Source organism: Euprymna scolopes, chromosome 21 (assembly GCF_053919585.1).
Source record: "Euprymna scolopes isolate OS-2025 chromosome 21, ASM5391958v1, whole genome shotgun sequence".
NCBI classification, from domain to species: domain Eukaryota; kingdom Metazoa; phylum Mollusca; class Cephalopoda; order Sepiida; family Sepiolidae; genus Euprymna; species Euprymna scolopes.
The window spans coordinates 43,748,650-43,771,744 of NC_136502.1; the positions used below are offsets into that span (position 1 = coordinate 43,748,650).

Consider the following 23,095-nt stretch of genomic DNA (forward strand, 5'->3'; position numbering starts at 1 on the left):
TTAATTTTCTTTCTCTGATAATAAGCTCTACTCTCTATTGCGTATTGAGCGTTTTTAATTTGGTTGGGATTAAATTATCTATATATAGATACTGTTATTTATATTAGTTTAATTAAGCAAAGTAAAATAAAAAAAAACTATCTTGTTTTGGATGGGTAAATAAAAATAAAAAATACTTAAAGAAAAGACATCTGGCAAATGAAAACCAAACATTATCAAGGTATTAAAAAAGCATCCATTTCAGGTAGGTTGAACTGGCTTACCCTGAAGGAGGGAGTTTCCAGAGGATATCCAATTCAGAAATTGTCCCCAATCCTATATACATCCCGATCAAGGAAGATGATATTAGGCTTTTGTAGTTCTTGCAAGGACGCGTCAACATCTTTCTACATACAATACCTGGTATTCCCAAATGGTCACCCAACTGGTACTGACCAGGCTTAACGTTGCTTAACTTCAGTGAGCTAATGAGAACTGGTGGTGTCAACGTGATTATTTCATATCTATTATCAAGGTATATAAATACATAAATATGAAGTACCGCTGGGTTGTCATTGGTGCCCATATGATAAGATGATCATTCTATCAGATTAGCTTCTTACTCATCTTCATTGTGTGTGCAGCATTTCTGAAATCAATATTCAATTTTGGTGCATGGTCATAGCAATGTGTTTAGTTTGATACCCGTACCATACTGAAGTAGCACTCATCCTAAGAGGATTGAACCATCTTCCTGTGAAGCAAGAACTTTCATGGGAATATCCAATTCATAAGCGGTCTCTAATGGCTTCTATATCCCAGTTAGAGGAGATGACAGTTTTAGGTTTTTGCAGTTCTTACAGGGAGATGTTGACATCCTCCTACATACAGAATCCGGTATTCCTAAATGGTCACCATCTGATACTGACCAAGTTCAACGTTGCTTAACTTTGATGATCTAATAAGAACCAGTGTATGAACATAATTATGCTGCATACAATATGTATTCAGAACAATTTACAACTTCAAGCTTCTGTATTATTTGGATTCTTTAGATTACTGATTTCATCTTGAGTATCATTTTCACGCGTTCGTCTGCAAGGACCCGTGATGCATTGGTTAGAGTACTTGTAAAAATTTAATTGTGAACAGTGATATTCTCCTGAAGGTTGAAGGTTCAATTCTCAGTGTGGGCGACCAAAACAAACACAACTGTGAATTACTTAGAACCTCTATCCATTAATGCCTGACGGACTGAGAGCATACTACCCCGGTGAAGTAAATAAAGAGTTCTGTTTGAAATTCCTTATGGATTCCTGAGTTCGACAGAAAGACTCCAGAGTTCAACAAGATACACTTGAAGAAGGTCAGAGGTTACATCGACCGAAACGTTGTGAAAATGACCCTCAAGATAAGAACAATGATTTAAAGAATTCAAATAATATGAATTACTAATCCTTATCGCAAAAATTCAGAAACGTGATTTTAATTATCAGCCGTAAAATCGAACCTACAAGGCGGATATTTTACAGTTGGAGCAATATGAAAGAATTTTTTAGAAAAAAGAATAATAGTGGAATGGAGACGTAACTCGATGGTAACATTGGTATTTATGCATTTTGGGTACCGTGCCGAAATAATAATGTTATTATTTCAAAAGCCATTCTTAACATGAGGAGAGGGAAGGTGTTTTGTAACTATTCTGTGCTTCCATCTAACAATTTAATAAAAAAAAAAAAATATTGTGAAACTTATATTTAACCTGAAAAAACTATTTAAAATAGCACAGTACCAAAAATGCATAAGTACCGTAACAGTTAATGCTCCATACATCTAGCACAGTTGCAGCCGAGATTGAACTCACTACACGAATTTGTAGTGTAATTCAAATCTTGTCGGTAGCTGAATACTGGATGATGAAGGGTATGTTTTATCGTGATGCCATCATTAGACGGGGTGCCTACTACAGCTTAAGAGAGTCCCACCTACCTTCAAGCATAATCGCGTTGACACACCAGTTCCTGCTGAATCACCAAAGTTAAGCAACATTGAACCTGTTCAGTACTAAATGGGTGACCATTTGGGACTTCCAGGTGCTGTATATGCTCTCCGCTTATCTCAGCATTGTTTCCAGGCGTCCTAGACTTCTCCAACGACTGGACTAAAACAATACCGATTTAGGGGAGGTGTGGTTGGAGATTGTGCAACCTTTGCCTCACAATTACATGTGCAGCTGCCCCTACAGGAGGTATCCTTTGTCTTTCAAGACTGAACGGAAGCATCGGTCTACCCTCAAGAGAAGGATAGACTGCACCAGTTTCTCAACCTGGTATTTTACCTTGCAGTACATACAGCACCTTGCCTTCCCAAATGGTCACCCATCTGGTACTGGCCAGACTCAACATTGCTTAACTTTGGTGATCTGGCGAGAACCAGTGTGTCAACGTGATTGTGCATTTAATACTGCTAAGACTAAACTTCTTTCCTTTAACAATTACAAGAAACCTTCCCAATCACCAATGTCCATGACTAATAATATCCGATCTGAGAGCTTATCATTCAAACTCCTCGGTTTGACTTTCATATGTAACGTGAATTAGAACAAATACATTGAAGACATTGCCAAAGCTGCTGCAATGGAAAGTGGAAAGCATTAGAAAATTACTTACACCTGAGAGTATTCTATATCGTTACAAAGGCATTATTTGCCCCTGCAGGGAGTATTTTTGCCACATTTGTCATTACTCTCTTTCTCTTTCTTAGACAAAGGTAAAAAAAAAAAGTCTCTAATCTAATACGTCTCACACTCCCGTCCCATCGATACAATGCTGCATCCCTGTGTCCCTCTAACAAGTATTTTAGTGCAACATGCTCTGACGAACTCCCTCGACCTACATACCTCCAACTAATCCAGCAAGCAAAAAAGTCCCACCCCTTCACTGTAGAGGTCTCTAGATGCTGAAAAGCCTTCTATTCTAATACTTTAATAGTCTCTTTCCTCGGATTGATAGACTTTGGAATCTCCTCTCTGTTTCCTGCTTTTCTGATTATACTAACATGCAAAAATGTAAATATGATGCAAACAGACATTTCACTGCTCAACTCCCTACTTAGTGTGTCCTTGTAGACATGATCCCAAATAGTAGCCCCTTACATCCAAGTGGCAATATGCCGTGTTTGGGTTGAATAAGATTAAAAAAAAAAAAAAAAAAAGGCAATGTAGATGTTGTAGTATCCTTTCTAAAAAAAAAAAACTATGGATTTGTATGGTAAAAATATACAGCTGGTATTAACCACACTGCAGGAAGATGTGACACAAGGTCAGAAGGTCGGGGATCGAAAAAGCCAGTGCACAAGATGAGTGGGCATTCTGGATCACAAAAAAATGCCTGAGCAGCCTCTTGGAAGGGTTGCCTTTCCAGAACTGCACAGAAGCAAGGTCACCGTCTGAAAATGACGTAGACTATGCTGGAATGATCATAAAGACATATCCTTGACTGGTATGAGCATCACCAACACGGGTTAACTCCCCTGATTGGGTAGTTATTTGAAGTTTTTTGAAACTAGAAGCATAAATATCTTGAAATAATTTGAAGCATAAATGTTGTTAAATAATCAGAATAGAAGGCCACCTGGCTTCAAAATGACACGAACACTGCCGAACTGATTGTGAAAATAGTTCTAGAAAAGTACAAATATTATCAAAACTAGCAGGGAGACCCGACATTGCCTGGGATGGAATGATGATCAATTAATGTTTCATACACCCATATTTTTATTGTCATCGAAATCGACAAAATCGGTGAAATTTTTTCAATCAAATCAGTTGATTGCCTTCTCTAGTTGGGGATCCATTGTGATGCACCAGAAAGAAGCTTCACATGTCTCCCTGTAGTGACTTAGTCCACAATAAATTGTAGTCTACATTGCACTGTAGAGAACCTACTGTTGATTTTCTAAAATTGTTTTTTTTTTATATATATAATGATTTCCATTAACGTTTAAAATGCAAAAGTCAAGTAGTATGGTACAATTGTGCTCTAAACAGAAACATTCATTTCGAACGCACCCCTGTCATATCAAAGAATTTACTGTAGATTTTATATGTTGAGTCATTCGACTTCTGTGGTAATAAAACTTCTCAAATGCACTTGTGACGTTAGGCTGTGTAAGGTGTTAGCTTTGATCAAAATTACCTGTTCCTTCTTTCATTAGATTGTTTTGATTATCGATTATCGATACTTTCAGACACAAAAGGGATCTAAGAGTTCAAAATAGACTTCGTAGCCTCGTAGGAGATGTCCTTTTCTCTTCCTTGCAACCTCTATCTCACAGAAGAGATGTTGCGAGTTTGTCTTTGATGTATCGTTATTTTCATGGAAAGTGTTTGACTGAGCTTCAATCTATGGTCCCCCCTCGCCAAACTTTCACAAGAAACACTCGTCTAGCTGTAAACACTATCAATAATTCCCCCCACTCTTTATCTGTGCCTAAACCTAAACGTAGATTCCATGAACAAAGTTTTTTTCTTAGAACTGCACGCCTGTGGAATTGTCTTCCGTTTTCCTGCTTTTCGGCTGACTATAATATGGTTGTGTTCAAGTCTAATGTAAATAAGTTCTTGATGAGCCGTTCCATATAAGTTATCAAATTTAACAAATTTTCATTACCAATGATTATTATATTGTCCAATTTCTACTGTACACTCTTTAACCCTTATCCTTGAGTGGCCTCTTAGCCTTGATAATGTGTTGATGCCTATGAAAAAAAAAAAAAAAAAAGAAAAAGTCCAATGTGAACAAGTTCTAATTGAATCGTCCCCCTAAGTAATCCAAGTTACAAAATTCCCACTGTTTACTATGCTAAAATCACAATGACTAATGTATACCTATTAACCCTTATCCTCGAGTGGCCTCTGGGCCTTGATAAGTGGTGACACCCATGTAAAAAAAAAAAAAGAACACTGCCAGGCACATAAAGTACATTCGTGTGAAACTTCATAAAAACACACACACACACACACACACACACACACACACACACACACACAGTTCCTTTTATATAGTAGTAAATAGATTTTTCTTTTTACATAGGCATCATCACTTATCAAGGCCTAGAGGCCACTCGAGGGTAAGGGTGTTAAAGAGTGTACAGTAGTCAATTGGACAATATAGTAATTGTTAGTAATGGAAATTCGGTAAATTTGTTAACTTAAGTGGAGCGGTTCATCAAGAACTTGTTTACGTTGGACTAGATAGATAGATAGATAGATAGATAGATAGATAGATAGATAGATAGATATGTAAAGTTAATGTTTTAAAGATATTAAGAAGTTGAAGGTTAAAAGTAAACTACTAAAACAACTGCGTTGAGCATTACATAACCTTAAAAGGGTTGATATGACATGAGACCAAAACAAAAACAGAAGCGCTTAACAGTCAATTATCTGTTCAGTTTTTTTGCTACGAAATAACCGGGAAACATAAAACGCAAAATACAGTCACATATTTTAACCTAGTTCCTTTCAAGTTGGATGATAGGCAATTTTTATTTAAGCACTTTCAAACTATTATCTGTTAGATGAAACGCACTTCTGTGCTGAGTAATATATTATTACTAAACTGAGCAGAACCCATAGAAATTTCATGGAATGAGAACTATATTGAATCAACAAATATGTTTGGATAAAGTTAATATTTTTTTATATAGGACAAAAAAAAAAGGTTTTTTGAACGAAAAATTAATAACACGCAGCAAATATGAGTTTATTAACATTTCTATGAAAATAGTATCCATTGTATTTTAAATATAGAACTGGCCCAAATTGTATAAATTAATAAGTTCTAATAAATACTTAGAAAGTAATATTGTGGTACATAGTTCAATACAAATAATAAAATCACCTTGTAAGAGACAATCTTTAATTAACTCATTTAGTCCAGCACCTCTTGGCAGATAATGTTCTTTTTTTTTCTGTCATATTCTTGTTGCAGATTGCCAGATTGGCTTTTTTAAAGCCAAATTTGGCAAAGTTGGCCTTTTTTAAAAGCAGTTTAGCCCTCAAAAATTGTATTTAGCCTTTTTCAAAGTGTAACGTATGGACTAACTAAGAAAGGAACAAACAAAACAATCAACACGTGCGTGATCCCGCTCTGGTGCTGCATGTGAGATGACGCCACAAAAAATAGTGAAGAAATGATGAATGTGAGAAGTGTGAAGGGCCAACTTTGCCTTCACATTTTCGCCAAGTTTCAGAAAGAGCTAATGGATGGGGCAAAGGTTATGGGGTAAAAGTGTCGTTTTTTGCAATTTGGGGCCATTTGTGACCCCTTTTTGAGCTCCTGGGAATGTCAAATCCCAGTGAAAATGGACAAACAGTGCAGTTTTACGCCTTAAGACATGTATATTTGAATTCAGCACCATGGAAAACTACTATATAGACATACATATCAAGTTTTTGAGTAATATGAAAAAAGAACTCCAAAAAGGCATGTTTTTTAAGTCCTAAAAGTCCCAGAGGAAGCGAACCAGAATTTTTACAGGATCATCCATACAGAATTTCTATTAAGAATAATGGCCTCCACATTTTGGTCAAGTTTCGGGAAAATCTAATGGCTGGATCAAACGCTTTGGGGCAAAAAGTGTCATTTTTGGCCATTTTGGGGCATTTTTGGCTTCTTTTGATCCCCAAGAACGCCTAATCCCAGTGCAGTTTCAGGCCTTAACACATGTATATTTAAGTTGAACACAGTGAAAAACCACTATATAGTCAGGCATATCTAGTTTTTGTTGAGAAATATGAAAAAAGAGCCATAAAAAGGGGCGTTTTTAGCACTAAAAATCCAATCCAGTCATGGCTGATGGAAAAGAGCATGCTACTCCCATAAAGTAAATAAAGGGTTCCACTTCAAATTCCGACTAAATTTCCGAGTTTGACAGAAACGTTCCCGAGTTCGACAAGATACACCTGAAGAAGGTTGGGGGATATATCGACCGAAACGTTGTGAAAATCACACTCAAGATGAGAACAATAGTCCGATGAATCCAAATAATACAAATAACCAATCCTCATCTCAAAAATCCAGAAATATTGATTGTATTTATAAGCATTAATTGTGAAAGCTTGTTGGAGATCACCGTTTTGTAGTTGGGTAGCTGCGTCGGTATCCACCCTAATGGCTTTGTTAGGAATTTATTTTTGTAAATGTAAATCGCTACAAACAAGGCATGAAGCCACTTGATGTAAGGAGCTAAAAAAAAAGAAAAGAAATAGTACTTTAATGTCAAAAACTTGCCAACGATAAGTGTTAGATGGAATAGATTTTAACTCAGAAAATATCAATTTTTCCCTCTTTGTCAGAAACATCGCTCCCAGAATGCGAGGACTAAAGGACAAAATAATGGAATAGAGAGCTACTCAGCTAAAGAAAAGGGTTGCCAATTTTTTGGTTAAAAGGACAAACCTGTCTACAATTGAAATCAACTTTAATCAACAGTTTCATCAGTGCAAGATATTGTTTGAAAAGAGTTATGGATATCAGAATATGAGACAGGTTGCTCCAGTCAACACGTATAGAAAGTGAATGGTGTCCATTAGTTCCATCTCGTTATGCAAACCTGTTGTAAGAGGCAAGAAAAGAGATATATTTTTTCGGAGATGTCTTAAACAGAAGTTTTAGGTCGCCTCTCAGCGAAGCCATATTAAGAGGCAAGCAAGATAATATGACGTTTCACCAATGTAACACAAACTCTGGCTGTTTATAAAAAGTGTGAAAGGAACTTGGGTAGAAACGGCAAAAAGCTGCGCTCATCACCTGACATATTACAACGCAAGTGAGAACATGCCAGCGTGTTCTTCTCAAACCACATCCTAATCACTTCGTAACATGCAAATGCAGAAGAAATCAGATCTTATTATTGTTATGGAGTCTCCCCATATGCACACGATGTGACATCTTCCAAGCTGTATAAATAGACTGAGAGGTACGACTCTTGTGGTCATGTTGTGTGCAATTCATAGTACGCCATCTTGTTGTTAAGGCTTCTTTCTTAGAACTGCACGCCTCTGGAACTGTCTTCCGTTTTCCTGCTTTCCAGCTGACTACAACATGGTTATCTTCAAGTCCAATATAAACAAGTTCTTGATAAGCCGTTCACCTTAAGTTAACAAATTTACTGAATTTCCATTACTGACAATTACTATATTGTCCAATTGACTACTGTACACTCTTTAACCCTTATGCTCGAGTGGGCTCTGGGCCTTAATAAGTGGTGATGCCTATGTAAAAAAAAAAATTAAAAAATGCAAATACCCTTTTCTAACCCATATCGGTGTCTGTGTCTTCCTTAGTGACCCTTCCAAACCACAACAACTTGCTGACGAAGAACTCAAATTCACAAAGGACCACCAACAACAAAACCGATTTTAAACAAAAATGGAAAAGGATAAGATTATACCAGTAATTACATACTAAAGCCATTGGACAATGAAGTAACATTCCCAACAAACAAGATACTCTTTCATGGATAACTCATACTAGCTTTTACGAGGAACTTCTCCAAGTGATGTTACCTCAAGTAACAGCACGAAGCTGGATATATAGTGAACGATTTACACCTGCCAAATTCGCTTTGTCTAGATCAAACACATAGACACATAGCAAGCTATGCATAGAAGCACACACAAACATGACATGACTAATTGATACGCATACATTTCCTGTGGCCTCTGATATAGCCTTCCGTTTCCTTCTCTTTTTCCTCTTAACTTGCCTGGCATCGTGCGGTCTACACATATAATCCGCACACTCCATAAGCATGCACTTGGAGAGCAGCAAACAGACTTGTGGGGTAAAGTGATTGATCGGTCACAAACTTTAATACCAACCAAAACAATCGAGCATAATGTCTTACTAAGAACAATCAAACTATAAATATAAAAGCGAAAATGTATGTATGTATGTATGTTCGCTTTTTCTGTATGTATGTATGTATGTTCGCTTTTTGTGTATGTCCAAGAAAGGCTTTTTTCCGAGAAGTGATTGATTGACTCACTTCTTCTTAAAACTTTTTATATCACGTCTAAATCATAATATCTACCAGTTAACAACGGGGGTCATCTGTCTATTTAATTTGCTCGACTGTGAAAAGATAAATATTCAACATTTTTCGATCACCGCATGTGCATTAAGCTTTTTCTCGTGAATCAATGCCACAGCTGATAAAATCGTCCACACTGACCAAGGAGCTTGCAGAGTGCACTGATTCCATTTGTCTGCGAAAGAACTTATCCAGCTGCTTTGGAATCCGCGGTCATATACGGCATAACTATGTTGGCACACCAGTTCTCATTAAATCATTGAAGTTAAGCAACATTAAGCCTGATCAGTACCAGATGGGTAACAATTTGGGAGTACCAGGTGCTGTATATAGGAGGACGTTGACATCTCCCTGCAAAAGCTGCAAAAACCTAACATTTTCACCCTGACGGGGGATACACATGCTATTAGGGATCGCTTGTGCATTTCATTCTCCCATAAAACTTTCTCCTTTAGAGGAACCTGGGGTGAGTGCTGCTCTGGATTGGAACAGATCAGATCGGAATCATAGTCGGTCAGCAAAGAAAACCCAACAAGCATCAAAGAGAAACCTCTCTCGCTTTTTCTCTCTCTTGCCTCTGTCTGCTGGACACTCCAGCATCAATGATCTTCACTGAAGATAACTGCTGGCCAATCTGTAACACCGAAAGAACCTTTATTTTTCTCATTCGGATACAGTCTTACTTCCTGCTGTTGAAATAAAACTTTGTGCTGTTGTTTTTAAAAGAAGTTTAGTTTTTCATTACATTAATTAATTTATAGGGGTGCAATCATATAATTAATTAATTTATAGGGGTGCACTCATATAATTAATTAATTTATAGGGATGCACTCATGCATCCCTTAAATGGTGACTTGACACTGTTAAAGGCATAAACCATGTTTTCTTTTCTTAATTTTTTCTCCCCCCCCTCTCTCTCTTTCTCTCTCTCTCTCTTTCTCTCCCTCTCTTTCTCTCTGTCTCCCTCTTTCTCTCTCTCTCTGTAAAGTCGAATGTTACATTTCAGCCACTCGAACCCCACACGAACATAAGAAAATACGACTCAGCATTTTTTTTAGGTGAACACAAAAAACATTTATTCCAGTAATTTCCGACAACGCACTTCACTGTGTTTCAAAATATCATTCACGCGTCGAACATGTCTGTCAAGACGCTCTTTCCTACATGTGTCTTTGTCATCACTTGCCTCTCCGTTTTTTTCCCCACCACACGGCATGTTTTCTCTCTCGTTGCACAAGAGTCAAAACATGCCCGATCGCTTCCTTTGCTTAACCACCTGCTGTCCTTTTTATCTGCTTTTTTTTCTCCTGCTTCCAGTGACGTCGGTCCTGGATATGACCTTAAACTATATCCAGTGGTGAGGCCCCAGCTTGTAGGCTTTGGGGAGTGTGGAGCCACCCTTTAATTGCCATTGCTCCCAGGTCCACTCTGACCCGGAGTGGTAGTACCTGTTAGGGTCCCAACTATGGGTTAAATAGAAACCGACTTGAAAACAACCAATATATTCTATTAAAAAGTTTTTCTTCAAAATTTTTGAATTCAGCATTAAATAACCTGGAAAGGATTGATATGCCGTAAAACAAACACAACCAACCATCCAATGACGTCAGCGTGTGCACACTTGCTTAATTTGCATATTTGCTAAGACGGCTGTTTCTGCTAATATTTTTGCTAGTCAGCTATCATAAGCTGCTGCTGATTATCTCACACATACCTATACACGCTTTGTCGCAATAAGAGCGCACTGCTTCATTACAAGAGAAGAAAACTAATAGCCAACAAAAGACGGTGCATATGAAAAAAGAATGTTACTCGCATCTTGTTAAATTTCTTCCTGGTATTTTGTGTGACAGGCATAGTAGATGTGACTTGCTCTGTTTATGACTAAGAATAAAAAGAAATACTGACCAGAATTAAATATTAAAATTAAATATACACATCGATTGAATATAAGTAAATTTCTGTTCGCGGATGGAAAGGGGTTCATTTTACCCATTCTTCTAGTATCTATATATTTGTGAAATGAAATTTACGGTTCTTTGTTGAGATACATTAGTGCCCGATGCCATTTCTTCTGACCCTCAACTCTCCTTTCAGATGAAGGCTCATATTGTGTCTGCAGATCTGCCTCTGAAGTTCTTTTACTCTTTAGCCTTGCCCCGCACTCAAATGCAACTTGACGCACGCGCATGCGCATTATTAATCGCCCCTTTCAGGATTGAATATCTGCACGTAGACAATCTTTCATGAACCATCAGTAAAATACATTGGCCGACATTCGTAGCAATAAGTTTGTTTTTTTCCTCTCTCTCCTTTTCGCTTGACAAAGGAGTGAAATGAAATACTGTGAACTCCTTTACAGCAGTGAATGTCATATGGGTGGTAGACGTTTCCTATTGTCCTAGATTTTGTTTCTCAAGTTAACTTTTTTCTTTTTTTTTTTTTAGTTTGTCCCTCCCCCCACAACCTCCGTCATCCTCTTTCTATTCCTCACATTTTAATAGATCATCATATACGGCATAATCACGTTAACACACTGATTCTCGCCAGATCACTGAAGTTAAGCAACGCTGAGCCTGGCCAGTAACAGATGGTTGACCATTTGGGACTAGCAAGGCGCTGTATGCAGGTAGAAGGTCAGGTCAGTCCCCCTGCTTCCCAATGTGTGCAGTGATGGCGTGCGCACACATCAACAGCCATGTGAAAAGATGGAGTTTATCGAACTCCAACATCCCAACTGCGGTCACATCGATGATGATGATGATGATGATGATGATGATGATGATGATGATGATGATGATCCCTATCTTCCCCGCTCGCGTTTCCAAGGTAGTTCAACCTTTTTTCTTTTTAACTGATGGATGAACACTTATCAAGGCCCAGGGTGAGGGGTACTCGAGGATAAGCATTAAAGAGATCATCAGTTGGACGATGATCGTCGCCAAAATGCCACAAGAGAAGCGGAAACAATTGGTGGACTAGACTGAAGATTACTGAAGAGAAATTGATTATCCAAGAGAAGGCTTCAATAAGTATTTATTCATATTAGACTTGAAGTTGACCATGCTGTAGTTATTTGGGAAGTAGACTCGCGGTATCTTATTCCACAGATGAGATGTTTCTAGGAAAGAAACTTTATTTATGGAAGTTCTATTTGGTTTTCAGTAAAGAGAGCGAGGGAAAAGAGGAGTAGGAAGAAAGAGAGAGTAGTATGAGGAGAGAGGGGATGAGAAAAGGAAGAGAGGAGAGAGAGAAAGAGAGAGGATAAGGAGGAGAGAGAGGGAAGAGAGGGGAGAGAAAGGAGAAAGGGAGGAGAGGGCAGAGAGGGAAGAGAGAGAAAGAGAGAGGATGAGGAGAAAGCGGGAAGAGAGGAGAGAAAGAGAAGAGAGGGGAGAAAGGGAATAGAAGGGAGAGAGGGGGGAAAGAGAGAGAGAGAGAGAGAGAGAGAGAGAGAGACAGACAGAGTGCATTGTCAGGACTGCTTTAAGGAAGGTAGGCTCTCTCTACTGTGCTAGAAAGCTACTTACGCCTATAAGGCCACCATTCGTCCATGTATGGAGTATTGTCACATTTGAGCTGGTAGGCTGGTGCATCTGCTACTTGTCTCTCGCTCCTGGATAGGGTTCCAAAGAAAGTCGCCAACCTGATAGGTCCTGAACTGTCATCTAAGCTTCAGCCTCTGTCCCATCGATGAAATGTTGCATCCTTTTGCCTGTTCTACAAGTATTTTCATGGTGAATGCTTCGATGAACTACAAGCACTTGTAACCCCTCAACGTAAATACCCCCAACAAACCCGACAAGCAGCTAAATCTCACCCCTTCACAGTAGAGATCCCTAGATGTAAGAAAACCTTCTACTGCTAGACTTTGGAACTCCCTTCCAGGATTCTGCTTTCCCAACTGTACTGACATACAGAAGTTCAAATGTAATGTGAACAAGCATCTTGCTGCTCAGATCCCTACATAGTATCCTTGCAACTTATGTCTTCAATAGTAGCCCCTTACATCAAAGTGGCATTTTGCCTTGTCTGGGGTGAAAATGGAAAAAAAAAAAAAAAAAAGAAAAGGTGGGTGGCAGGAAAGTTCTTATAACTAGATGACTTCTTCCCGTGAATGTTTTACAAATGGTTTTGTTGAGAATTGGAGCTCAGGCGAGCACCTAGCATGAAAAAAACGTTATAGAGAAAGACTAGTAACATCTCTTCTGTAAGAAAAGGACATTCCGCTTCACTAGATTTCGAGGTCGATTTTGTCAAGGCATAGTTTAATGTGAATAAACAAAAATATATTGTCCACAAAACAAAAAAGTTGAGTATTCTGCATACTTCACTAGAATCATTAAGTGGTTAAACTAGTAATCTCTAACAATTGTGCTCCCAAAACAAAAATGGCGGAAATGGATACAACTGATGCAAATACGAAAGGGAAGCCACCAAGCAGGCAACGAAACATGAAACCATACAGAAATAGACCATTTCAAAGTTTCAACACTTCTTGTGTCAATATATTAACTATATTATTTCAAAAAGACTTTATTTATAGAAATGGAAAAGAATAAAAATTTTCTTTATTTTTGTTTATAGTTTCGTGATGACATAAGTGTTAAAACAAAAAAAACTTAAAGAAATGTAAAAAATAAAAGTTTATAATTTTTTATTGTAAAAAAACTATAAAAAATATTTTTTTAAATGTAAAAAAATAAAAGTTTGTAATTTTTTATTGTAAAAAAACTATAAAAAATATTTTTTAAAATGTAAAAAAATAAAAGTTTGTAATTTTTTATTGTAAAAAAACTATAAAAAATATTTTTTAAAATGTAAAAAAATAAAAGTTTATAATTTTTTATTGTAAAAAAAACTATAAAAAATATTTTTAAAAATGTAAAAAAATAAAAGTTTTTAATTTTTTATTGTAAAAAAACTATAAAAAATATTTTAAAAAATGTAAAAAAATAAAAGTTTATAATTTTTTATTGTAAAAAAAACTATAAAAAATATTCTACAAAATGTAAAAATAAAAGTTTATAATTTTTATTGTAAAAAAACTATAAAAAATATTTTAAAAAATGTAAAAAAATAAATGTTTATAATTTTTTATAGTAAAAAACCTATAATAAATATTTTTAAAAATGTAAAAAAATAAAAGTTTATAATTTTTTATTGTAAAAAAAACTATAAAAAATATTTTACAAAATGTAAAAAATAAAAGTTTATAATTTTTTATTGTAAAAAAACTATAAAAAATATTTTAAAAAATGTAAAAAAATAAAAGTTTATAATTTTTTAATGTAAAAAAAACTATAATAAATATTTTTAAAAATGTAAAAAAATAAAAGTTTATAATTTTTTATTGTAAAGAAAACTATAAAAATATTTTTAAAAATGTAAAAAAATAAAAGTTTATAATTTTTTATTGTAAAAAAACTATAAAAAATATTTTTAAAAATGTAAAAAAATAAAAGTTTATAATTTTTTATTGTAAAAAAACTATAAAAAATATTTTACAAAATGTAAAAAATAAAAGTGTATAATTTTTTATTGTCAAAAAACTATAAAAAATATTTTTTAAAATGTAAAAAAATAAAAGTTTATAATTTTTTATTGTAAAAAAACTATAATAAATATTTTTAAAAATGTAAAAAAATAAAAGTTTATAATTTTTTATTGTAAAAAAAACTATAAAAAATATTTTAAAAAATGTAAAAAAATAAGTTTATAATTTTTTTTATTGTAAAAAAAACTAAAGAAAAAAATGTAAAAAATAAAAGTTTATAATTTTTATTGTAAAAACTAACAAAAAAAAACATTTATAGAAATGTAAAAAATAAAAAATTTTTTTTATTGCTTCATGGTAACACAAAGTGTCAAAACAAAAACAATTTCTTGAAACAAAACATCCCTACATTGTTTTGTACTTCGCACAGGGTTTTCATTGTTACACTTAAATGAAGTCTTTTTGAAATATTATCTTAAATATATTAACACAAGAAGTGTTAAAATTAGGATAGTTTTTTGAAATGGGATGTTTCTGTATAGTTTCGTGCTTCCTTACATACGTGATGGCTTCCCTTCCATATTTGTATCAATTGTATCCATTTCCACCATTTTTTTTTTTTTTTTTTTTTTACAAGGGTGTCACCACTTATCAAGGCCCAGAGGCCACTCGAGGATAAGGGTTAATAGGTATACATTAGTCATTGTGATTTTAGCATAGTAAACAGTGGGAATTTTGAAACTTGGATTACTTAGGGAGACGATTCAATTAAAACTTGTTCACATTGGACTTTTTCTTTTTTTTTTTTTTCATAGGTATCAACTCATTATCAAGGCCAAGAGGCCACTCAAGGATAAGGGTTAAAGAGTGTACAGTAGAAATTGGACAATATAATAATCATTAGTAATGAAAATTTGTTAAATTTGATAACTTATATGGAACGGCTCATCAAGAACTTATTTACGTTAGACTTGAACACAACCATATTGTAGTCAGCCGGAAAGCAGAAAAACGGAAGACAATTCCACAGGCGTGCAGTTCTAATAAAAAACTTTGTTCATGGAATCTACGTTTAGGTTTAGGCACAGATAAAGAGTGGGGGGAATTATTGATAGTGTTTACAGCTAGACAAGTGTTTCTTGTGAAAGTTTTGCGAGGGGGGACCATAGATTGAAGCTCAGTCGAACACTTTCCATGAAAATAACGATACATCAGAGACAAACTCGCAACATCTCTTCTGTGAGATAGAGGTTGTAGGGAAGAGAAAAGGACATCTCCTACGAGGCTACGAAGTCTATTTTGAACTCTATCAAGGCAGGACAAGTCCTTTCTAGCAGCTCCTTCCCAGATGTGGCAACAGTATTCCATCCTTGGACGTACCTGGCTCTTATATAGATAGAGAATTGCATCAGCAGTGAGATATCTACTGGATCGATAGAAAGATCCCACCATTTTTCCAGCGGCCTTGGCAACAGATTTGATGTACGTGTTCCATTTAAGATCAGGAGTAATGGTCAAGCCCAGAAGCTTGTCAAAACTTGAGGACTCCTGAAGACGAGAGCCATTCATTTCAATTGATGCCAGATGTGGATCAGAATGTTGATGATGTAAAGAGAGAAGCTTGGTTTTAGATGTATTAAAAGTAACCAGCCACTCCTTTCCCCATTGTACTACATGCTCAAGATCAGAGGAGAGAGAATTGGAGAGAACTTGGTCGTTTACTGTCTTAGATGTGCTACCATAAATGTCTACAAATGATGTAAGGATGTGATTTGGAAGATCATTAATGTAGATCAGGAAAAGAGTTGGGCCCAGGATGGACCCCTGAGGGACACCGGCATTAATACTGTGGGCTTCTGATTTTTGCCCATCAACTACTACTCTTATGAACCTATCAGAAAGAAATGATTTGATAATTGAGAAGACATTTCCAGCTATACCATAGCTAGAGATCTTATGAATTAAACCTTTATGCCATACCCTATCAAAGGCCTTAGATATGTCAAGAGCAATTGCCCTAGAAAGGTTGCCTCCGTCGAGAGATTTGCTAATCCTATGAGATATAACTGTAAGCACATCTGCTGTAGATCTAGCAGAACGGAAACCATATTGAGTGTCACTAAGAAGGTTATTTTTGTTCAGATGGTTGATTACTTCTGTATTTAACACAGATTCCAGCAACTTACTCATGACGCACAGGAGACTTATTGGCCTGTACTGAGAGGGGGATGAGCGATCACCTGAATTCTTAAATTAAATTCTTTTATTTTGGGAGCGCAATTGTTAAGGATTGCCGTTAAAGTGACATAAGCTCAAAGCAACCCATTTTTGTATGAGCAGGTTCGAATTCTGTACGGTTCTCATTTTTCACTTTATAAATATTCTATGTCCCCAGCAGTGGCTACTGGGAGCTCAAGAAGACCAGTGAACTGAAGAATCGAATGATGAATGACATAGGGGCATCTAGGCAAACGATACATCGTTAGCATCGTGATATTTTCACTGTCTTTATGTGAAAATAGACAATTTTACCTCGAGCATTAAGTATGTTTGATATTTTGGAGTAATTTTTATTTTTCGAGTCATTCAAAGCACGGTTAGGGATTAATAGAGCTAGCACCCTCAAAATCCAAATCCAGAAGCTTCAATGCTTGAGGGCACAACGTAATACTGCCGGCGCTTGTGAAAAAAGGCATGCTCCCAGTTCTGGACCTATATTGAAGTGGTTATTGAGGCTGAAGGCGGCTACATTGAATATATGTCAGCTTTACTCCATAATCAAGTTACCTCAAATGGTTTTTCAATAAAAATTTTAAAAATAAAGCTGTAGCGCTGTTCTTTTCAGGGCAACAATTTTATCATTCTACCCTTTACCTTATGTGTCTGGGAGTATTCTTAGATAGGTTTTATAACAAAATAATTATCGGAAATTGATAATAAAAAAAAGTTAAAAATGGAACAGTCCGATTTTTACCAAAGTTACCACTTCTATACAAGTGCATTTGAGAAGTTTTATCATTGCAGAAACAAATGTGTCCGGCATATTTTTTTTATTATTATTCAATTTTCACTAACAAACAAGGCACAGTGCCACTTTGAAGTAGGGTGCTACTATTGGGGACATAAGTTGCAGGGACATTATGAAGGGAGATGAGCAGCAAGATGTCTGTTCACATTGCACTTAAACTTCTGCATGTCAGTACAGTTGGAAAAGCAGAATCCCGGAAGGGAGTTCCAAAGTCTAGCAGTTCTGGGGAAGAAACTATTGGAGTAGAAGGCTTTCTTACATCTACAGATCTCTACTGTGAAGGGGTGGGATTTAGTTGCTTGTTGGGTTTGTCGGAGGTATTTATGTCGAAGGGGGTACAAGTGCTTGTAGTTCGTCTGAGCATTCATTGTTAAAGTACTTGTAGAACAGGCAGACGGATGCAACATTTCGTCAATGGGACAGAGGCTGAAGCTTAGATGACAGTTCAGGACCTATCAGGTTGGCGACTTTCTTTTGAACCTTATCCAGGAGGGAGAGACTAGTAACAGATGCACCAGCCCAAATAAAATCAACAATAGGTTCTTTTATATGATAGGGGCGTGTTCAAAATGAATGTTTCTGTTTAGAGCACAATTAAACCATTATACTCGATATTTCCGTTTTAAACTTTAATTCAAGCCATTATCACCACGCAAGTAGAAAGGCATATAAAATCAACAGCAAATTCTTTGATATGACAGAGGCGCGTTCAAAATGTATGTTTCTGTTTAAAGAGCACAATTGCACCATGGTACTTGACTTTTGCATTTTAAACGTTGATTCTAGCCATTATATATAAAAATAATTTTATAAAATCAACAGTAGGTTTTCTACAGTGCAATGTATTATGGACTAGGTCAGTGCAGCGAGGAAGGTGAAGCTTTTTCTCAGTGCACTAAAATGGGTCCCCAAGTAGAGATTTGATTGAAAAATAGACGATTTTACTGATTTCGATGACAATAAAATATGGAGGGGGTGAAACGTTTATTGATCTTTATTAAATCCCGAGCAACATTGAGTCTTTTTTTAATTTTTATTACATTTTCACCCTAAACAAGGCACATTGCCACTTTGGTGAAGGGGGCTACTATCAGGGACATAGGCATCAGGGGTACTGTGTAGGGAGTTGGGCAGCAAGATGTCGGTTCACGTTGCACTTGAACTTCTGCATGTCAGTACAGATGGGGAAGCAGCGACCCGGCAGGGAATTCCAAAGTCTAGTGGTTCTGGGGAAGAAACTACTGGAGTAGAAGGCTCTCTTACATCTAGGGATCTCTACTGTGAAGGGGTGTGATTTAGCTGCTTGTCGGGTTTGTCGGGGGTATTTATGTCGAGGGGACACAAGTGCTTGCAGTTCGTCAGAGCATTCACCGTTAAAGTACTTGTAGAAAAGGCAGAGGGATGCAACATTGTTGATGGGACAGAGGCTGAAGTTTAGATGACAGTTCAGGACCTATCAGATTGGTGACTCTCTTTTGAACCTTGTCTAGGAGCGAGAGACTAGTGGCAGATGCACCAGCCCAAATATGACAACAATACTCCATACATGGGCGAATGGTGGCCTTATAGAGGTATAGGATACTTTCGGGCGTTAGTATCTTTCTAGCACAGTAGAGAGAACCTACCTTCTTCGCAGCAGTCCTGGCGATACTCTCAATGTAATTGTTCCAACTAATGTTTCCTGAGAGCATTCCGCCGAGGAGTTTAAAGGATGTACTTTCAGATAAAGAGTCATTGGCTATTGCTATTGGTGGTACAGAAGGTTTCTTGTAATTATTGAAGGAAACAAGTTTAGTCTTGGCAGCATTGAATGTGACCAACCATTTATGTCCCCATTCCACTACAGATCAGAGGTCATCCTCTAGTGTTTCTGCCATTTCTTTAGATATGTGTTCATTTGTTTTCCTGTCGTATCTGTTATAGAGTGTGGTGTCGTCAGCATATATACCCGGTCTCACAGGCAATTTTATCAGGGAGGTCATTTATGAATATTAGGAATAACAGAGGTCCTAGGATAGACCCCTGAGGCACTCCCGCATTTATATCATATTGTTTAGATGTACGACCGTCGAGAACAACCTGGATTTTTCTCTTATCTAAGAAGGATTTAATTATGTCATGTATTCTTCCACTGATACCATATGATCTGATTTTCCTGAGAAGACTTTCATGCCATACCCGGTCAAAAGCCTTAGACATATCTAGAGCTACCGCTCTACCCTCCCCCGCTTTGTCCAGTGACTGGTGTATATGTTCTGAGATTACAGTTAGGATGTCTGCTGTTGAACGAGCTTGCCTAAATCCATATTGTTGGTCAGTTAGAAGTTTAGCATCTGTAAGTTGGTGGAGTAGAGCTTGGTTAATTATGGTCTTAAATATTTTAGCGAAAAGTGGGAGGAGGCTAATGGGGCGATAATTTACTGGGTCAGTTCTTTCGCCAGAATTCTTGAAGACTGGTACTACAGAAGCAGTTTTCCAGCAGGCAGGAAAGCAAGATTCATTAAGGCATTTGTTGTAAAGTTTGGAGAGAACTGGAGCTACTTCAGTGGAGCACTTTTTTAATAGCACAGCTGGGATGAGATCAGGTCCACATGCTTTTGCAGTGTCAAGATTTCTTATGATAGCATACACCTGAGAAGGGGTGATTTTCAGATCGTCTAATGTGGCGTCTGTTTGTAAAAGAAAGTCAGGGAGGGGGTGGTTGGCAGGGTCCAGTGTGGAGTTGGAGGCAAACCAACTGGCAAGCATGTTAGCCTTCTCAGTTGCAGAGCAAACAACCTCTTGATTGTTGGATAGTGGGGAGATTTTTGATTGCCTATTATTTACTACACTGTTGTAGATTTTCCAGAAGTCGCAGGTTCCTAATTTCTGTGCTATGATGCCTTTTTGGGTGGTTTCAGTAAATTCTCTCTTAGCTGTCGCTATTTCTTTCTTACAGTTACTTCTGGCTTCTATATACTTCTGCCTGTTTGAACTGGACTTATGTTGGTTAAATCTGTGGTACGCATGCTGCCTTTGCATGATGGCGGCTGCACAATTAGAGGTAAACCTAAGAGTGGGGCTTGCTATAAAATTTCTGCGTGGAGCATGTGCTTCAATTGTTGTTTTAAACCATTCAGTTGTCTCATTTGCGCACTGTTCAGCAGGAAGTGAAAAGATATTTTGCCATGGGGCGTCCCTGATGAAATCCCTGATGGCTTTTCAGCTTTTTTATAATATCTTGTTATTTTGAGCAGTGGCTCTTCAGTTTTGGCTCTAAAGTTTAAGGCTATTTCAACTATTACCACTGCATGATCGGCGTTCCCAAGTGGGCTGTGGGCATTAGTTACACAGTCATCGGGAACTATGCTGTCAGAGACTTTGTTTATTAGGGCAGAGTCCTGGGTCGAGGGAGAGCGGTAGAGAAAATAAAAGCAGCTAATGTTATGTTGCATGTTAAGTCTAAAGCACATAAAGGCTTGATCGTCCAATTCTAGTTTAGTTTCTCTAGTCAAGGGGAGGGTGTTCCGAATATATACTCCAAGCCCGTGCATATGTCTGTCAGAGTCCTTACGGCAGAGTGGGAGATATCCAGGCATGTTAAAGTAGTTAGAGGGAATGGAGGAGTGTAGGTTAGTCTCACTTAGTGCTAAGATCTCCGAGGGGTTTGTTAGGAGAAATGCTTCAACATCATTTAAATTAGTTCTAAGCCCACGGATGTTCGTAAATGCAAGCCTCAAGGGAGAAGGCAAGTTGGTTTTGTTTGAGTTTGGGCCTGATTTTAGCGTAATTTTTTATTGTACTGTCATTTTTTTTTTTTTAAGAATGTCAATTTAGGTAAGGGGTGCTGAACAAGTGTTTATGCAGAATACCAGACATGCAACACAAGCAGACCATCAGTTGTCCTGCCATCTACTAGGATTGTGGCTTCGGGATAGCCCACCGGGGATGAGTGTAGGGTCTCTTTCCATGCACGACATGGCACTACAAACAACCCAATATTATACAACTGTTGATGGAGCAGCCACTCTAAGCGCTACCAAAGAGTTAGGGCCCCTGTACTACCAGTCAGGAACAGCAGCCAGGAACTGTCTATCCGGTACTCTCAGCCCATCAGACGATGGTCAACCCAATCTACTTGTACTGGCATTATGGCATTCAAGCACTCCCAAGTGCCCAGTTTAAGGGATGGGATGTGTCGGGAGTGGGGAAAACGACGTTCATTGCCCTAGTCAATAAGGTCTCTCTGCTAATATATATATATATATATGTTTATAATAATATACATGTATAAATATGTATGTTTTTATATGTGTGTGTGTATGTGCATATGTGTGTGTATATGTATGTTTATATATATTAGTGGACTGGCAAGATTACAGGTGAGACAACCGAATCAGCAAAACTGAAGCTGGCCTGCAGGACACTATATATAAAAATGTAGGCAAATTTGGGTATATTTTATTGGTTTGAAAATATAGGTTATATTTTAGCAATTGTCATAAAATTTTGACCATAGAATAGTATTATAATCTTCAAAAAGACTGGCAATTTTCATGTAGTTTCGTCCGATAGAACCAATCATATGAGCATTTCAATATTCAATTTGGCTACCAGTATATATATATATATATATATATATATATATATATATATATATATATATATATATATATATATATATATATATATATATACAAAACCTCTGCCCTTGATGGAAGGGGAGACTAAAACTTGCTGCTATGGTTTCAAATGATCTGAAGCAACAGCTATCCAACGATAGCTCAAATGGATAAAAGTGCTGAAGTGCTAAATAACACCCATAGCTGGAGCGTGAATGTTTTGGTTTCGATTCCAGCTAAGGACACAGATATCACTTTTTAAAAACTTTTGCAATCATTACTACTATATATTAGGTACAATATAATAATCAACAGAGAATTTGCTTTATAATAATAAATCCGAAATCTACATGAATTGAAATATCATATTTAAGCGTATTTTATGACCGGGCAACGCCGGGCAGTCTGCTAGTATATATATATATATATATATATATATATATATATATATATATATATATATATATATATATATAAATTTCTTGTCGACTCTTTCTTTTCTTTTGTACTTTCTCCGCCACCCCCTCAACCCCTGCCTTATCTAAAAATGTTTTTTTGTTTTGTTTTTTTGTTTTTTTTCGTTTTGTTAGCCTATCGGGGCACTTTCACTTTCTATTGTCTGCATTCAATACGTGACATTTACGTACAATCGGCCCGGCCAATGACGTCATTGTGACGTCCGAAACAGAGGAAAGAAACTCTTACAAACTCAAGTAATCTCGCCCGACTCTCTGAAACAGCAACACGGTGACACGGTGAGTGGTTGGTCATCACGCGTAACGCGCGAGGGCTATGCCAGCTTGTCAAACAGTGTAGGCTGCTCTTTAACTTCAGTAGGTCACCTATCTTTGATGACCTTGACCTATACACTCGACTTCATAAGTAACACAAGGT

General features: G+C 36.8%; 1 pseudogene; it reads right to left on the minus strand.

Annotated features, from left to right (window-relative positions):
- Nucleotides 1-387: 387 nt before the first annotated feature.
- On the minus strand, nucleotides 388-505 carry LOC145243092 (5S ribosomal RNA; annotated as a pseudogene).
- Between the last annotated feature and the right edge of the window lie 22,590 nt (nucleotides 506-23,095).